We start from the raw sequence: 17,786 nt of genomic DNA, 5'->3' as shown, positions 1-17,786 counted from the left end.
CAAGCGTATTGGCCAACTAGCCATGCTTAGTTTTGCTAGTGCTACTGAAGTCACTCTTGCTGATGGACACTTCACTTCTGGAACCTTCAACAGCCAGATCCAGGCAGCCTTCTGGGAGCCCTGTCTTTGTCAAGTAACCAATCCAAGGTTACTGATGACCAGCCTCTCAGAAGCATCTTACGTTAATATGCCTGCCACTACTGTATGTAACAGATTCTCCTCTGTGGACTGCCACCACGTGACAAGGGACACTCAGTCTGATGTGATGGTGGTCTGGGAAGTTCTGTGTAGTCTCTAGTGAGCACCCATCGGAAGCCCTACCTGATCTCTGCCTATGAGAAGATTGTGAAGAGAATGGAAAAAAGAATAGGCCAGTGCTGCAAGGCTGTGAAAAGGAGGGACTTCAGGGTAAATGGGCTCCGCAAACTCCTGGGCTCACTGTTCATCCCAGCATGCAGGCTGTGCAGGAACCGTGTGGTCTGGCAGGTCTTGACTGAAGACGAGCTCTCGGCCTGCCAGAGAAGACGGGCTGCAGCTCTCCCGTACAAGCCACTGAGTGGGCAGGAAGAGCCGCAAGTCATCTTAAGCTGTTTCCGTACAAGCTCTTTAATAAAAAGAGAAATAAGGCTGTTGGAAAAAGAATTGTCCATTTTTGAGTATGCATATAATACTCTTTTTCAAGCCTACTCTTTAAAGGTGGGTTAAATTTAGTGACTTGCTTCCAGAAAACAGAAGAAAAACAGTGTGTTTATCATGTGATGAAGGTTAATGTCAATGGTAGCAGGTGGAAATCACATACTGCCTGATATGAGAAGGATACTAACCTGTCTTAATTACGAGAAAACACAAACCCGGATTGGGGCACATTCCTGCGGGGCATTTAGCTAGTATTCCTCAAAACTGTCAAGGTCACAAAAAATACAGAAAGGCTGAGAGTGCCACACGTGGGGGACACATGAAAATGAAATGAAGTGTGCTACCCTGCTCCAGATTGGAACAGAAAGAAGATATTAATGAAAATACTGGTTAAATCTGAATAAAGTTTGTGGTCAATAGTAATGAACCAATGGTGCTTCCTAATTTTGACAAATATAGCCTTGGAAATGCAAAATATTGACAAGGCGGGAAGATGGGTGAAGTGTGTACAAAAACTCCACTATCTTTGCAGCTTTCTGTAAATCCATATAGAAAGTTTGCTTTAAGAGAGATAGAAGAAGGAAGGCAGGCCAATCATGCATGGTGGTGCATGCCTGTAACTCCAGCACCTAAGAGGCTGAGGCAGAAAGATTGCTATGTGTGAGGACAGCCTGGGATACATAGTGTGTCCAAGGCCATCCTTAATTGTAAAGTGAGACCCTGTATAAAAAACAAAAACTGGTTGCATATAGGAGATCCAAAAACGGCTCTCAAAATCTGTCAATGGGATGGCGTGACAATTAGCACAAATGCTGTAAAGCTAGACATACAATCCTGGTTTGCCTGCAACAGTTCTAATTTATACTTGTTATCCAGCAACATTCTTAATTAAAGGCACCCCCTTTTGCTTCCAAAAGTACTCTGGTTTGGGCAATAATCTAGATGGTCACACCACCTAAAAGGCACCAGTTTTGCTGTTATGGTCAGAGATGGGAGGGGACTTCTGTGAAGGCAGGGAAGGATGGATTGGGTGCTTGAGGCAGGGTTGAAAGGACAAGGAAGAGCATACAGCCCAGGTAGGGGCACCGTCAAGAGGAAAGACCCAGATATAGGAAAGGTATCAGGGTCTGAGCTTAAGGTACAGAAATCTGAATTTGGAGAAAATTCAGAGAACAGTGGCAACCATGATTAGAAGACAAGGTCAGCTAGGGTTGAGAGCCAACTAAAAGTTAGACATCTTTGGGCAGCAGTGTAATTGGAAAGTGACTAAAACTCTTATGAATGAAATTAATTTCCATGATCCTTTCTCCCCACATCTCTCATATTCTTTCCTTAACTTTTCCTATGCTTTTTCTAGGACCTTGATAAACACTGAGCTCCACCCCACCCAGGGTAACTCTCACAGGTATTGCGGGGTCCTTCTAAACCCTGACACTGCCATTTGCTGAGTTCTGAGCCTTGGCAAGAGATGAGCACCCAGGGAGCGCAAAGCCCTAGGTCCCTGGCCCAGTCTGGGGTTCAGTCATGTGTTCTGCTGACTCAGAAGCCAGTCTTGTCTCCAGATCCTCATGCCCATGTGACATTCATTATTGAAGTATATGACATCCTACAATAGAACATTACTTCCAGGTGTTCTTGGGAACTTCCAAGTTTCAGAGTATGGGAAGATACGTTTTGCAAAAATCTTGTTGTTCTCCCATAAAAACAATTTGAATTCTAAGTAGCTTTTTACTATGAACAGTAAACAGTGTGACTGAGTTTCACTTCCATTTAAATGCACATGCTGTTATATTTGGAGAATAGTATCTTTATTTTAAAAACCTTGCACTTTGAATATTTCTGTTCCCATCAGATTCTTAAAAACCCTACTAGACTGAATGTACTTAGTGGAGTTTCTTTTAAGATGCTAGCGTCTTGTGCTCCTAAGTCATAGCCATGACTAGTTGCTGCTCTTCATACTTATTAGTGAACAGGATCTACTTCTCTATAAAGATTTGTCTACAACCAAGGATATGATACCATTTGAAATCTTGGAAATCTTTCACAACCTGACATTGTAAGTCCTGGTAGAAGAAGAGGGGTAAGGATGTCTAGAAGCTTGCCTCTGCTGAAGCAAAGGGCAAGTGAGGGGAGCAAGGGGTAACTTAACTGAAAATGTACCCAGAGAGGCCTGAGTGTGAGGCAAGGACTGACTCCTGGAATTTTGCTGTCCAGCTTGGGAAGCACAAGCCAGTGTGCACACAGTGGGGAACACTAGCCCCCCCCCCCCCGCCCCTGCATGTACAGCACAACCCGGAGCAAACAAATTATGGGGCAGTTACTGCTGAGAACTGTCCTGTATGTTTCCTGCAGAAATGTCTGTATGATTCCTGATGAAATGTGTTCCACTGTGAAGCTGCTTCTCCAAATTAAACTAGCAAAATACAAATTAGACATTCTCAGCCATCCAGCTTTCTATAAATCTTTAAGCCTTTGCTTGCTGTTCCCTTAGGAAAAACATGTTTTGGAAAACCTGTTACCAGTGAAGAACAGAGGTGGTGGATGGGATCAAAATACCTTTAGACACAAGCTCGCTCTTCTCCATGAGATGGCCTTGCCTCTGGACCCATGGAGAAAAGCCCACTCCAAGGTGCTAGTCTTCATTTTGCTTCTCAGCACCTCTGCAGTCATAACCAAAGCAAAGGAGAACATTGCATGACTTCAGAAGAAAGCCGGCCACCTTGCAACATCTTCAGGAAATTCTGCACTCCCTTAGGTCTTACAAAACTCCCCAAGTCTTGCAGACTAAATGCAGGTTTTTAGTCACCTCACTCTAGTTTGCATAATTAAAGAAAGTGGAAGCAGGTTTTCTGGGTGACCCCTGACCCAAGCAAGCTCATAGGGCCTCTGACAGGAATAAAATAGCAAATAATGTGCTGCAGCAGCGAATGTATTCATTCTTTAGATGAGCAGGCAAAGCCAGGGCCCTGGATGTGCATCTGACCTCTACTGACTAGGACCAAACAACCCAGGTACTGTACTGTTTTGAAGTTGACATACATATAACTTCGTATTACTTCATGTAAGACTTTCCAGAGAAACAGTGTGCTAATACCTTCTGTAATAGCTTTATTCTCTTTCTCTTTTTTTGGAGATTCCTCACAAAACTAGGGTTGGAAGTCCCACTTAATCCAGCTATTCCCCTCCTGCATATTTTCCCAGAAGAATTAAAAACATCATATCACAGCGATATATGTTTATTTTCATTTTTGATACACCCATGTTTATTTTCATTTTTGATACACAAAAATATAGTCTATGATGTTACTTGCTTGTTCCCACATCCTTACCTCTTGTTCCCACGCTGTCCTATTAACATATTACCCATCTGTGTACAAAGAGTCTTTTGTATAAAAAGAACTTTCTAACCCAGTTCTATAGGGATCAACCAGAGTAGCTGTAACCTCTTCAGTATTGAGCATCCACATAAGATTTCTTTTGTATTGCTACTAAGTCTTGCTACTAAGTAAAAAAAAAATTCAAAATCACTGAGCTAGTCTAAACCCCTCACTTTAAAAATGTACAAACTTAAGCTGGGTACAGTGGCACACACTTGTAATCTCAGCACTTAGGAGGCTGAGGCAGAAAGATCACTGCAAGTTGAAGGCCAGCTTGGGCTACTTAACTGACTTTGAGGCCAGCCTGAACTACATAGCAAGACCTTGTCTCAAAACAAACTAAAAATGTACTACTTAAGACCTGGAGACATTTAGCTGAGACAAGGTCAGCCAGTTCTAGTAGACCAGTTGCCAGAACCCAGTTCTCAAAGTCTTTGTCTATGGTTAACCCTACTATTAAAAAAAAAAAAAAAAAAAAAGCAAAGGAAAATCACAGTGAAGAGACAAACCTGTTGGATGAATACCTGAAAACTACACCTCTGACAATGTGTTAATGTGCAGAATATTTAAGGAACTCTAAAAGCTTAGTAGCAAAAAAGTCAAAATGGGCAACATAACTAAATGGACATTTCTCAAAAGATACACGAAAAGCCACCAAGTATATGAAAAAATGCTCATCGTCTTTAATCTCCAGGGAAACAAAACCATGATAAGCTAACACTCATGTCCTGTAAGAATGGCTATTAGCAAAAAGCCAAGAGATAAGTACTGGTGAGGATGTGGAAAAAGGGGAGTCTCCTGCCTGACAAGCACAAGGTCGTGAGTTTGATTCCCAGTACCGGAAAAAAAAACAAAAAGAAAAAGAGGAATCTGTGCATACTGTTAGTGAGAATGTAAATTAGTACATGTGTTACTGAAAACAGTATGGAGGTTCCTCAAAAAATTAAAAATAAAACTATAATATGATCCCTCAATCCCACTACTGGGTATGTATCCAAAGAAAACAAAATCAGTATGTTAAAGAGTATATCTGCACTCCCATCCTTACTGCAACACTATTCATAATAGCCAAGAAAAAGAAATAACCAAAGTGTCCATTAGCTGATGAGTGGATAAAGAAAACATACATAAAATGGAATACTACTTAGCCATAGAAAGGAAAATAATCTGTTATTTGTGATAAAAGATGGAAGTGAAGATCATATGTTACGTGAAATAAGTCAAGCACAGCAAAACAAATACTCAGCTCAGGATTGGCTTACCACATGATCTCACTCATATGGTACATTAAAAAGTTGATCTCATAAAAGTTCAAAATGGCCACTACCAGAGGTTGGGGAGAGGGATGGAGGGAAGAAAAAGTTGGTCAATAGACATTAATTTATAGTAAGATAGGAGTTCTTAGTATTCTATTGCACAGTAGGGGAGCTATCGATCACAATTATGTACCTCAAAAAGCTAGATGAAAGGATGTTGAATGTTTTCACCAAGAAGATAGGATGTGTTTGAGATATTTTTAACATTGTATCTGCCCATCAACTGAGGAGTGGATAAAAAAGATGTGGTATTTTTATACAATGGAGTATTACTCAGCTATAAAAAAGATAAACTCAAGGCTTTTGTGGTAAATGGATGCAAATAGAGACCATACTCATAAGTGAAATAAATCAGACGCACATGTGTAAACATCATATTTGTCTCCCTAGTGTAAGAACCTGAAAGGGTAAATAAACCCAAAATGTATGATATGAAAGGGAACGAAATTGCTCAAAGGAAGGAATAACTGGGATGAGGGAAAGGAGAAAAAGAAAAGGAAGGGAAAAAAATGTGTGTATATATATATATATATATATATATATATATATATATATATATATGGATAGCTGGGATAATTATACTGCTGATGTCTGGTGGTTTATTGAAAGGAACAGTTAATTCTTAAAATTTTTTTGACCAACTTTGCATGCTTATATCTGATGATCGGAACAACTGATTTGAGGACAACAATATGCAATATAACAACCATTGGTGAATTCCTACCATCTTGTTTGGTGAAGCTCTATATCATTTCTGATTTTTTAAAATTTTTTTTTATTCTTTTTAATGGTTTGATCAATCTTGCATTCTTACATCTGGTAATCTGAGCAACTTCGTTGAAGATAACGATATGTAATATAACAACCATTGTTAATTCCTATGATTTCGTTTTGAAACCCTGTATCATTCTTACTATTTTTGCTTTGTTTTGTTTTTGTCTATGTTATTTTATTATTTTTTATTCTCTTTATAATAAATATTGTATAAGTACATGTATTGAAATATCACTTAATACTCCATTAATATGTATAATCTTTTATATTTTTATGTATCACTTTAAATGAAAAGAACCAAGGGGAGGCAAAGCACAGCTCAAGACGGGACTTTTTCAATGAAAACCCACCTGGGATTAGGGTAACCACCCGTCTGTGTGAGCTAAACTGAGATTCCCTCCACTGTCATTCTGCTGCACAAGGGTCGTCACCACAGGGAAAGCTGAGCTTGTGTTGGATGCTGGTTTGAGTCAGAATATACTTTGGTTTTTAAGGCTCAGAAGTTTTTGTATTTGGAACCTCTGAGCTTCGTTATAGGTTGAGACAACATAGAACCAGTGAGCAGCCTTTAGGTTTTAAGAGTTTGGGAAAACAACTCAGTTACTTTAGGAGGTTGTCAGGGAATGCCTGTAGGGCACAGAAGCAATATTTACCAAGTGGGAAAGGAAGGTATTACTGAAGACTTTTCTCACCCTCTTCTGTAAGGATCAATTCAATAAAACCAGCAAACATACCTATCAACTTTGTTCTGTGATTAAAGCCTTGAGTTTTTTGTGGAAAGTACCACACCCGCCCATGTTGGCAACAAAAGCAAAGATGTCTACAGAATAAAGGTTCCAGCCATGTGTGGCACACCCCAGCACTTGGGAGGCTGAGGCAGGAGGATCTTCGTGAGTTCGAGACCAGCCTGGGCTACAAAGTGAGCTCAAGGTCATCCTGAACTGCATATAGGAAGACCCTGTCTCAAAAAGACAAAAAATAAATAAATAAAAAGAAAATGAACCCTTAAAAAAAAAAGAATAAAAGTTCCAGCCATTTTTAGAAAAACTAAATACTTTTTCTACTATTCTTGGACTTTTTTTTGGTGGAATCCTTAGAATTTTCTACATAATCATGTCATGAGCAAAAGATTAATACTTCTTTGCCAATCTCTCTAGTTCTTATTACCCTGGCTAGAACCATCAGAACAATACTGAACACTGGGCGCAGGGGCTGTTCAGTCTTAAAGGGAAAGTGTTCAGCTTTACACCATTAAACATGTCAAGTGTTAGGTTTTTCATACAGACTCTTTATCAAGTTGAGCAAGTATCCAGGTATTTAGAATTTGCTCAGAGGTTTTTGGCTTTTTGAGTCATAAGTGTTGAATTTTGCCCAAAGCTATTAATGCATCTATACAGACGATCATTTTTTTCTTCGCATTTCTGTTGTTATAACTTATAGTTAATGATACTTAAAATTAACCTTGCATCCTAGGATAAGCTCTGCTGGATCATAGCTACTTTCGTTTTTGCTTATGAGTATATTCTGTCAGTAGTTGGTTAAATGTTTTGCCTATTCTGTGATAATGGTTTATAACTCTTACAATGTTTGTCAGGCTTTGAGGTTAAAGTATTATTGGTCTCAATAAGAAAGTATACTGCTCAGGTCTAGTTTCTGGAAGTTCACCATGGGTGAAGGACTGATATTACTTCTTCCTTAAATACTTGACAGAATTCATGAATGATTCTGTGCGGGGCTGGGAATTTTCTTTGTAGGAAGACTTCTAATTATGAATTTAATTACTTTCATTGAAAATTATTGTAAACAAAAATAAAAAACAAAAATAATGATTCCAAAAGAGAGAAAGGGATAAAGTTGTTTTCAATAGTTTACCAGGGTATCTATGGTCAGCTCAGGATTGGCTTGAGCCATAAATCAGATTCACATCCAGTTGTTTTCTTTGCTTTTATCAGGATCTTTTCATAAAAGAATTGTGCCAAATTTTTTTTTTTTTTTTTTTTTTGCTTTCTCTCAAGTTTTCAAGCACCTTAACAGGAATATGACTTGCATACGTGGTAGGATCAAAAAATACAATGAATGTTTAACAATTTATTACAGTAAAAGACACAATGCCATTAATCCCCCTCACTTTGAACATACTTATCCCATCATTCTTGCTACTTTTTGAAACAGTTCTGGAAGTCTTCTTTCCAGAGTGCCTTCAGATCTTGTGGCTGCCTCAGTGTCCTAAGTCTACTCAACATTTACCCTTCACGGTCACTCTGACTGTGGGGAAGAGCCACAAGCCATACAGTGTGAGATCGGGTGAATAAGATGGATGGTGATACACTGCAGTGTTTTCACAAGCCTGCCTTTCTGTTGGATAGCACTCAGCAGCATCAGCAGTCACTATTTTTTTTATTGCACCTCATAGAGACACCCACTAAAGAAGACTTCCAGAACTGCTTCAGAATGGAATTAGTGTGTTTGGTGCAAGCGGCTTTAATGGTGATGTGTCCTTTTCTGTAATAAATTTCTTTTAAACTTCCACCTTAATTTTCAGTCACCTTTCATATTTTTGTTCTAAGAAGTACAACTTTGAATGATATCCCTGTAATTTTGGTCTCTACCTTTTCTAACATAATCAATCAGTTTCCTATACATATTCTGGAAAATATCAGTTGATATACCAGAGAAGTAACCATACTGTGTTTGAAAACTTTGTCAAGATTTGATACCTGTGTAGCACTACAGGACAAAGTGTCACAAGAAAAAATGCCCTTTTGGACCACTCACATCCCCATAAAATCCAATTCTGAGATATTCAGTACTGTATTTCCCATTTGAACTTTTTTAAGCTATCATGCTAAATCAACACTCTTGCCAATTATCTTGTCCTACTTCATATAGATTCATGGCGTATAACTATAATCCTACTAAATATTTATACTTACGATATTATTCTCTACTACACTACTGATATTCATCATTAATTTTACTGTTCAACAAACAGTATCAAGATTTAATGCAACAAAATAGTAACATTAAGAATTTTTTTTCAGTAGAGATGCCTCAAAACTAAAAATAAACATACCATTTGTTCCAACTATACTACTCTGTCATATTCACAAAAGAATTAAAGACAGCACATTAGTGATACATGCATATGCATATTTATAGCAGAGTAATTCACAGTAGCTAAGCTGTGGAAAAAAGCCTAAATGTCTATCAACTACTGAATGGATAAAGAAAACAAGGTTTATATACACCAAGGTGTATTAATCAGCCATAAAGAACAAAATCATATCATTTGGAGAAAAACTGATGGAATTGGAGACCATAAGGTTAAGTGAAATAAGCCACTCTCAGAAAGTTAAATATAGCAAACTATATGCTATATTTACTCTTATAAGAGCAATCTAAAAAAATGTGAGCTGACAGGAATGAGAAGATAGACTTTTATAAATGTGGAAAGGGATTGGGGGAAGGAGGAGAAAGGGGTAGGGAGGAAAGGGAAAAGGAGGTCATGGGAATGAAAATCAAAATTATATATATATATATCAAAGTGAGTCTCACTATGTATTACTAATATGTGTCAATTAAAAATATTTTTAAATGTAGATTTTCATGACTAAGATTTTTAACACTATCATAAAATAAAACATACTGAAAATAATCTATAATTGATAACTAAAATTAGCTGTGATGAACTGACCAGCATAGTCCTTATAGTAAATGTCATGAAATAAAGTAATAGAATGTCTATGAAAATCTTAATTAACTTTACATTTTTAATTGAGTGAATATCAACAGAATCATTTCATCAGTTTTTCTTCTGAAATCACTAAGCCACTTGCCCAAAACTAGTTTCATGGACTACCTTTGAGAATCCTTAGTCCAGGATATGTGTTTGTATCTCTGCTCAATGGTAGTAATTACATATTTCCAGGGCCAGCTATGTTGAAGGCATTTAATACCCGTGAAATAAATTATTAATCAACATTTACAAGTTTTGTTCATTTGTTAGGCATAATTTTAAATTCTGAGGATGTAACAAAAATATTATTTCTGTTCCAGAGGTGCTTCTTCACTAGCAGAGAAAAGCAGACACAGGAAACAGGTAAGTTCAGAAAGATGTTAGTGATAGAAAGAATACAGTGAAATAAAGTGTGAACTAAGAAGTACAAGTGCTGCTTCAGACTGTGCCGGGAAGAGCTTGCTGAGGCGGTGGCACGTGAACAGAGAGCTGAGTGATGAGGCGGCGGCGGGCACTAAGGAGCTGAGACCTTTCTAGGTAGAATAAGTAGTAGGCACAAAACCCCAAAAGTAGTAGTAGTTTGGTCTTTTTGAGGAACTGAAAAACAGCTGAAGTCACAAACAAAAAGAGCAAGATGAATGATGAAATGAGGAGTCTGAGAAGGTAGCCAAGCGTCAGATTAGCAGAGCAGAGCCTTGTAGGCTGGTGGGGTCTCTGGGAAGCTACTGGCAAACTTAAGCAGGGGACTGACAGGAGCTAATACACCTTTAAAAAGACCACTGGAGCTAGATGTAATGACATGCACATAATCACAGCTCTCTGGGAGGCTGAGACAGGAGAATCACAAATTAGAGTCCAGCCTGAGCAACCAAGAGTGACTTAGTCAGGGAGGGAGAGGAGGTGTCTGAGGATGTGACTCAGTGTGAAGACCCTAGGATAAATCCCCAGTACTGCAGAAGAAAATTACTTTTAAAAAATAAAAAACCATTAAGCACTTCATGGAATACAGAGGGCTTGGAGAGAAGCAGAGTGAGATCAGGGAGACCAATTACAAGGGTGTTTAATAATCCAGCCAGGAGGTAACTAGGGTAAAGCAGTGCAAATGGGGAGAAGTAGGTGAATTTGGGAAATAGAAGAGGTAATGCTTTCTGATGATACTGTAATTAATGAAGAGTCGCTAACGTGGGGATATCCAAGAGCAGAAAGGTCAGTGTGTGCTATAGAAGTTAAGCAAGTTTTCCTGAAAAGGACAGCATGAGAGCTGGGCTTGAGAGAGAAACTGTCCAGGGGGAACTGAAAAATTGAGGATCCAATCCTAAACAAAATCAGTGAGGCGGGAATTCATTTCCTTGTGTTTGGGGGCATGTGAAGGACCTACGAGCTAACTTGGTGTGTTAGTTGTTGGGAAACAAACAGGAAAGTGGGGTAAGTTGGAATAGGGAGGGGCTGGACCATCAAGGACCTGGAAATCTCAGAAGGGTGTGCAGCCTGTACCTAACCCCTACTCTCGCCGCAAGAGAGAAGTACCTGGGGCTTCCTACCAGCTCAGCTGGCATCAAGCCCTTTCTCCAGGTTCTATGTCTGGACCCAGACTGTCCCACTGATTCCCAGGAAATGCTCAGAGGGCTCATGGCCTGCCCAAAGCCAAGCTGACTGATGAGTCAGTGGGCTGGGAGCTGGGAGCTGGATCAGGTCTTTGCCACATTTACCAGCCTTGGAAGATATGGAACACCTACACCCTATAAATGCCTCAGATAACAAGTAAATTATCCCATAAACTCTGAGTTGGAGAGATCAGGCTGTCTTGCCAAAGGTAGTGGGTTTTACCAGCAGCAGATGGGAAGCATCTCCAGGACCACGAGGCTGACCCACCCCCACCCCCACCCCACTACCTCTGCCACCTCCTCCCGGAGTCCGGCGCCCAGCCTCTCCTTTACCCCTTCCCACAAGGAAAGTGTGTGCCTCACAATCTAAGAGGAGGCCCAGACTGTCAAACGTCAGACTCTAACAGATCCTATTGAAGTGGTCAGGCTTATACTCTCATGTCCTGTCCCCTCTGTGACTGTAACAAGTTGTTTACCACAAGCAACATGGTTCCAGTTCAAGTGTGAATTCTACAAAGGCAAGTCCACTGTTGGCCTCATACATGCTTATCCTTAGCAGCTAACACAGTTGGCTATTTAGAATGCATTTACTGAACCAATAAACATACAGTGAATGGATTTGAAGAATGAGACACAAAAACTACTGAATGCCTAACCAGCTTCCCTCAAAGCGCCTACCTGCTCCATGCAGACTGGCTTGTACTTGATTGCGTATGATGATGTTAAGCACGCTATCTCATTTAATAGTCAAAACAACACCTGCACTTCACAGTAAGCATTCTTATCCACATTTTTCTGAAGAGGACACTAAAGTTTGACAGCTCAAGATCACACTGCTAGCAAGAAATACAGCCAAGCCTCCCACCCAGGCTCAAGTGATCCCCAAAGCCCTCATCCTGTCATATCATAGTCCTGCGGTGCTTCTGTGGACAAATTCACCGGAGTCTTCCACCTGCCACTCTGGAGGGCAGTACAGAAGCTCTCTAATTTACCCCTCCCACCTTAGCAGGAAGCCGTTTATCAGATTAACAACCTGCCTGCCTGCTCCCACAACAGACAGCAGGGCTCTGAGGAAACTGAACTGGGGCGGACTGGGCGTTCTGTGGAAGGAAAGGATCCAGGAATCACCCCAGACCTTGGATCAGGGAAGCCTCTTTGTTTTTCCCCTTCCCAGGAGATCATAACACATCCTCTGACACCAATGTCAGTATTACCAAGTAATGGGGTCTACAGCCAGATAAGACGTGGGTTTGTGTCTTGAGATACTTTGTGTCCTGGGATAAGCCACTCAGCCTCTCAAAGTTCAAGTCCTTCTAAAGCCACCTATAGAGGTTTGTCTTGGGCACTGGAAGAGATAACATTTAAGGAGATCGCTGTAGAACTGGCTCTCAGCAGTGCTCTGAAGCAAGAGGTCTCCTTCCTGTCAACAGGGAAGCTATTGCTGGCCCCACTTGTCAGGTAAGCAAACTAAAGCACCAATTGCTTCAGTGGCCGACACCTAGGAGGATGGTCCCAAGGTTCTTTCCACTACTTTGTCATTCTCTTCTCAAAAGCAAAAAGTAGGTTGCTCTCTCTAAAACTATTGCTTTGAAATTGAATATGTAGTGTCTAGGTCTCCCACCTCCTCTTGTTACCCTGCCCCAAATTCATATCCTTCTTATATCTTTGCACAAAAATTATACTGATCGTCATAAAGCAAGGGAGAGTATCACAGGGAAGAATGGGAGGAAAAGACTCAGGAGGCTGAGGCAGGAGGATCACTGTGCTGCAAGTTCAAGACCAACCTGGGCTACATAGTGAGTTCAAAGCCAGCCTGAACTACATAGCGAGACCTTGTCACAAAAAAAAAAAAAAAAAAATGGAGGAAAAAAGTCTAGGAGGTAAACACTATGCTCTCCAGAAGCAAGACAAGCCCTCTCTGTTGGTGCAGTCATGACTCACCCAAGCTCTTTTATGAGGGCCAGATGCTGAGCATGTCTAAATTGCTTCAAATTGCTGCTGCTTCAGTGTATGTTAGTGCTAGGGAGGGGAACAACCAACATCCATATATGTATTTATACACTTACCAGGAAATGTGTTTATATTGTTTTCCAATCAGGATTTACCACAAGTCAGTAGTACCACACCTAACAAGTAGGACCAACCCAGCCCACTGTCAACAAAGAAAAGTCCATCTCAAACATAAGAGATTTTAAATCAAAATGGATGTTAGAAGAGCATGATTCTTGGCATTGCTGATTAGTCAGGGTTGTCTCTAACAGCTGAAAGAAAGTGATGGTGGTTTTAGGCCCACACTTCGAATTGGCTGCTTTGGAAGAAAGGCTATGAAGGCTTCCAAGGCAGGCAGGAAATATATATATATATACAGTCCAACCACTGCCCCCCCAGGCCTTGGAGATTCCTGACCTCTGACCACTAAGGGCCCATCTCTGAGACGGCCTACAAGGGAGCACGTCCTACCTCACACAAGCTGCTTGGGCCGCACCTTAGGTCTTCCCTAAAACAACCCCCAACATCTGTGTGAAGCCCTCATACCACATAATACACTTTGTAGTTTTTAGATACCATCCAAAATAGTCTTCTCATCGTTAGAGCACTATCCCTTGATTTCTTCTCCTTCTGCCAGTCTGTCATCCCCCACATAGAAACTTAGCAAAACCCAGTCTCAAAAAATAGTAAGGGCTGGGAATGTAGCTCAATGGTAGAGTGTCCCCAGGTTTGTTCTCCAGTATAAAAAACATTAGAACTTTATCATCAAGCACAAGGAAAGGAAATAGGGAAAGTAAGCAATCAAAACTATAACCACATATCTATTAATAAGAAAAACACAGACATTAAATGAAGAATATATGCTAGAAGACATAAAACAGTATCTAAATAGTGTAAAGTACACCATGATCTACAAGCTTTGAAATGTCAATTTCCTTAAAATTAACATATACATTGAATTCATTCCAATTAAAATATCAACAAGGTTTGTATAAAAATATTTTTGTTTATTTGTTTTTGAGACAGTCTCACTCTGTAGTTAAGGTTGGCCTTCAACTCACTATTTAAGCCAAGCTGTCCTTGAATTTATGGTGATGCTCCTGCCTCAGCCTCCTGAGTGCTGGGATTATAGACATGCACCACTATACCTGGCTCTGTAATGGCATTTTATAAAATGTATGTGCAGAATACGTAACTAAAAATCACTAAGAATATTATAAAAAGAACAATAAGAGAGACTTGTCTTACCAGAACATTTTATAAAGTAAGACAAATAGAGAAATAGACATCACGTACAGGTACAAATTCTCTATGATGAATGTGATCATTATGTGTATCTAAGATGTACCAATAAAATCTGATTGAAGAAAACAAATTTTTATTAAAAAGATAAATACAAGAGGCAGGATGGTAATGCATGCCTGTACTAGGAGGATCACCAGAAGTATGAGACCAGCACAGACTACATAGAGAAATGCTGTCTCAGACTTAAATAGATCAGTAAGACAAAATAGAAAATCAGCAATAAATAAAAATATGTAGGAAAAGTTAATAATACATATCATAGTTTAATTTGGTACAAAAGAAAATTTACTTTTGTATACTGTACAACATATTTAGATGTACATATACATCAGTCAGATGTGGAATGACTAAATAAAACCAACTTACATACTCATTACTTGATATATATACATATATGTATAGACCTATATATATGTATATGTATTTCATATATACATTGTATAATTTTTATATATAAATGTTTATATATTTTATACATGCTTTATACATTTTATATATATTTTGTATATTTTATATGTACAAATATTTGCATATGTTTATATATATACATATATATATATATATATATTTTTTTTTTTAATGAGGACATCTAAAACCTAATCTCTGGAAATTTTCAACAATCACGTTTTCATAGCTGGGTGTGGTGATGTATACCTGTAATTCCAGCACTTGGGAGGCTGAGGCAGGAGGACCACCGTGAGTTCAAGTCCAGCCTGGGCTACATAGGTAGTTCAAGACCAGCTACATAGCAAAACGCTGTCTCAAACTCTCCTCCCCCAAAAAGTCAAATTTTCAAGAATCAATTACTCTTTTTAGTATACTCATTTAGTGTAATCAGTATAAACAAAAGGAACTCTGGGGTTCAAACAAGAGTACAAGATATAACCCTTTTGTCTTGTGGGTTAAACTATTACCTTTTTAATAAAGATAAAAAGAAAGTTCTCATAGGTAATTTATCAAAAACATAAAACCTGCCTACTGAGTTTCTTATTGTGTAAAACAAAAACACAAAAAGTAAAGTTTTAGGGTTTCAAACTTTTTTCATCAAAGAAAAATTCTCAGGCCAATTTTTTTTCCATACTAAGTAAGAACAACATTGGAATAAAGAATAGCAGCTAAATTTTTATCTTCATTCACAGGTTTTCTCTGTACCACTGTAGCTTTCTACATTTGTAAAATTGTATCTTATTTATAAAAAGATGCGGTTTCAACCTACTGCTCAGGTCAGGCATACCAACATCAAGTCATACCTCTGGCCTATGCTTTTCTTTTTCTTTTCTTTTTTTTTTTTTCTTTTCTTTTCTTGTGACAGGGGTCTCACTATGCTGTTCAGGCAGGCCTCATACTCATAGAAAGCCTCCTGCCTCAGCCTCCCGAGTGCTGGGATTACACACATGCACCACCACGCCCAGCTGACCTAGTCTCTTAAATGTCACAAAGCTGGCTTTGCTTCAGTTCTGCTGAAAGGACTTCATAATTTCTTTGATCAAGCAGAAAGGGCAATGCTACTGAAGGATTCCATTAAGTGGTTGCTTTTCTACATGAAGCTGAATAAGTATTAGTTTATACTGTTTGTTTCTTTTCCCTTGTTTTGGTTTCATGGAAGTGGAAGATGTCTTGACGTGACATGTAAACTATAGCTTAGAAATCAAATTAATAACTGAAGATAAACAATTTGCACAGAACTTAAATACACATACCTATTAAAGATATACAGAAAACAAAGCACAGTAAAAAACCTTTAGAAAGCCAGGTATGGTGGCACACTCCTGTAATCCCAGCACTCAGGAGGCTGAGGCAGGAGGATTGCTGTGAGTTCAAGGATAATCTAGGCCACATAAGTGAATTTAAGGAGAGCCTGAACTACAGAGCAAGAGCCAGTCTCAAAAAAGAAAGAAAAGAAAAAAAACCCTTTAGAAAAGAAAGCAGGGAATAAGTTTTGTGATCATTACTTGTATAACCACTGCACAATGTGATTTTAAACCGTGGCTGTGATTTTAAACAGTGAAAGAAGTATGTTTGACATTTACATGGTTACAAAAGACATGTACATCCAGGGGTAAAAAGCACATATTTACCTAATGTTTACAGAAAACTCTCTGACCCAGTGGCCTACGGATCTTTAAACACGTAACTATGGAGGAGCTTTTCTATATTTAAGTGAACATACTGTTTGAAAGAAAAACTAATCTATCAAATCCAGTACAGCAGTCTGCCTGGCAAGCACCAGGGTTTCTAGATCGAGCACTTAGAAATGAGCTGGTCCAAAATTTCTATTATGGGAATCCCTGTCTCCCTTCCACTCAGTATCCAGAAATGTTCTCAGTGCACAAAGCTAACTGCTCTGTGGGAAAGCCGGGAGCATGTGGCTGTGAACGGGAAGGAGCGCACAGCCAGCACAGCGCTAAAACCTCCAGCAGCAACACGATCCTGTGGGTCTGAAGATCCTGAGGTTAAATGACAAACGGTGCAGCAAAACAATATGAAAAATCATTTTAAATAGAATTATTGAAAAACTGGAATAAGAACATATAAAGTGATGACTTAACTCTCTTGACAGGAACTAAATTTATGTTCTTTTTAAAAATAGCATTCCTATATTCTTTTGAGTTTACATTTTAAATACCTTTAGATGTATATATATATGTATTTATATTTAATGCTAACTTTACAGACTTTTCCCATTGGTCTAATTTCAGATTTAACAGTAAGTGAGATAAGACTACTGACCAGGCCTAGAGTTTTTAAAACTTCCTGATAACCGCACTAGTGGAAGTTAGGAAAATGCTTTTTTTTTTGACTGTGTGGTTATCATGGCCTCCTAAACATGTGACCTTCTGTTCTGTTTTTTTTAGGTTTTTTTTTGTTTGTTTTTTTCCCGGTACTGGGAATCGAACTCACAACCTGGTGCTTATCAGGCAGGCACTGTGCTGCTGAGCTAAATCCACAGCCCCTGAGAAGGGAAAGAAGGAGAAATTTTGTATGTATGTATATACAGGATAGATAACATGGTTGTTCTTCTATCTGCTGTTTCTATGCTGAAAGAAAC

At 39.0% G+C, this 17,786-nt stretch overlaps 1 protein-coding gene across 5 annotated transcripts in view; it reads left to right on the top strand.

The window, feature by feature from the left end:
* The window catches only part of Rpap2 (RNA polymerase II associated protein 2), a 133,189-nt gene that overhangs the window by 101,183 nt on the left and 14,220 nt on the right, over nucleotides 1-17,786 (top strand). For 3 of the 5 annotated variants that reach the window (XR_001234093.1, XR_001234092.1, XR_001234094.1), the window contains exon 14: nucleotides 10,160-10,202. The gene's annotated coding sequence lies outside the window, so the exon portion shown is untranslated. Of the gene's footprint in view, nucleotides 1-3,127; nucleotides 3,210-10,159; nucleotides 10,218-17,786 lie in introns of those variants that run through there. The other 2 variants (XM_013514466.1, XM_013514465.1) reach the window with 2 other exon arrangements.

This window comes from Chinchilla lanigera, unplaced genomic scaffold (genome assembly GCF_000276665.1).
Source record: "Chinchilla lanigera isolate Chin_1 unplaced genomic scaffold, ChiLan1.0 scaffold00022, whole genome shotgun sequence".
NCBI classification, from domain to species: Eukaryota; Metazoa; Chordata; class Mammalia; order Rodentia; family Chinchillidae; genus Chinchilla; species Chinchilla lanigera.
The sequence above is the reverse complement of the archived record's forward strand: the minus strand, read 5'-3'. Positions and strand labels throughout refer to the sequence as shown.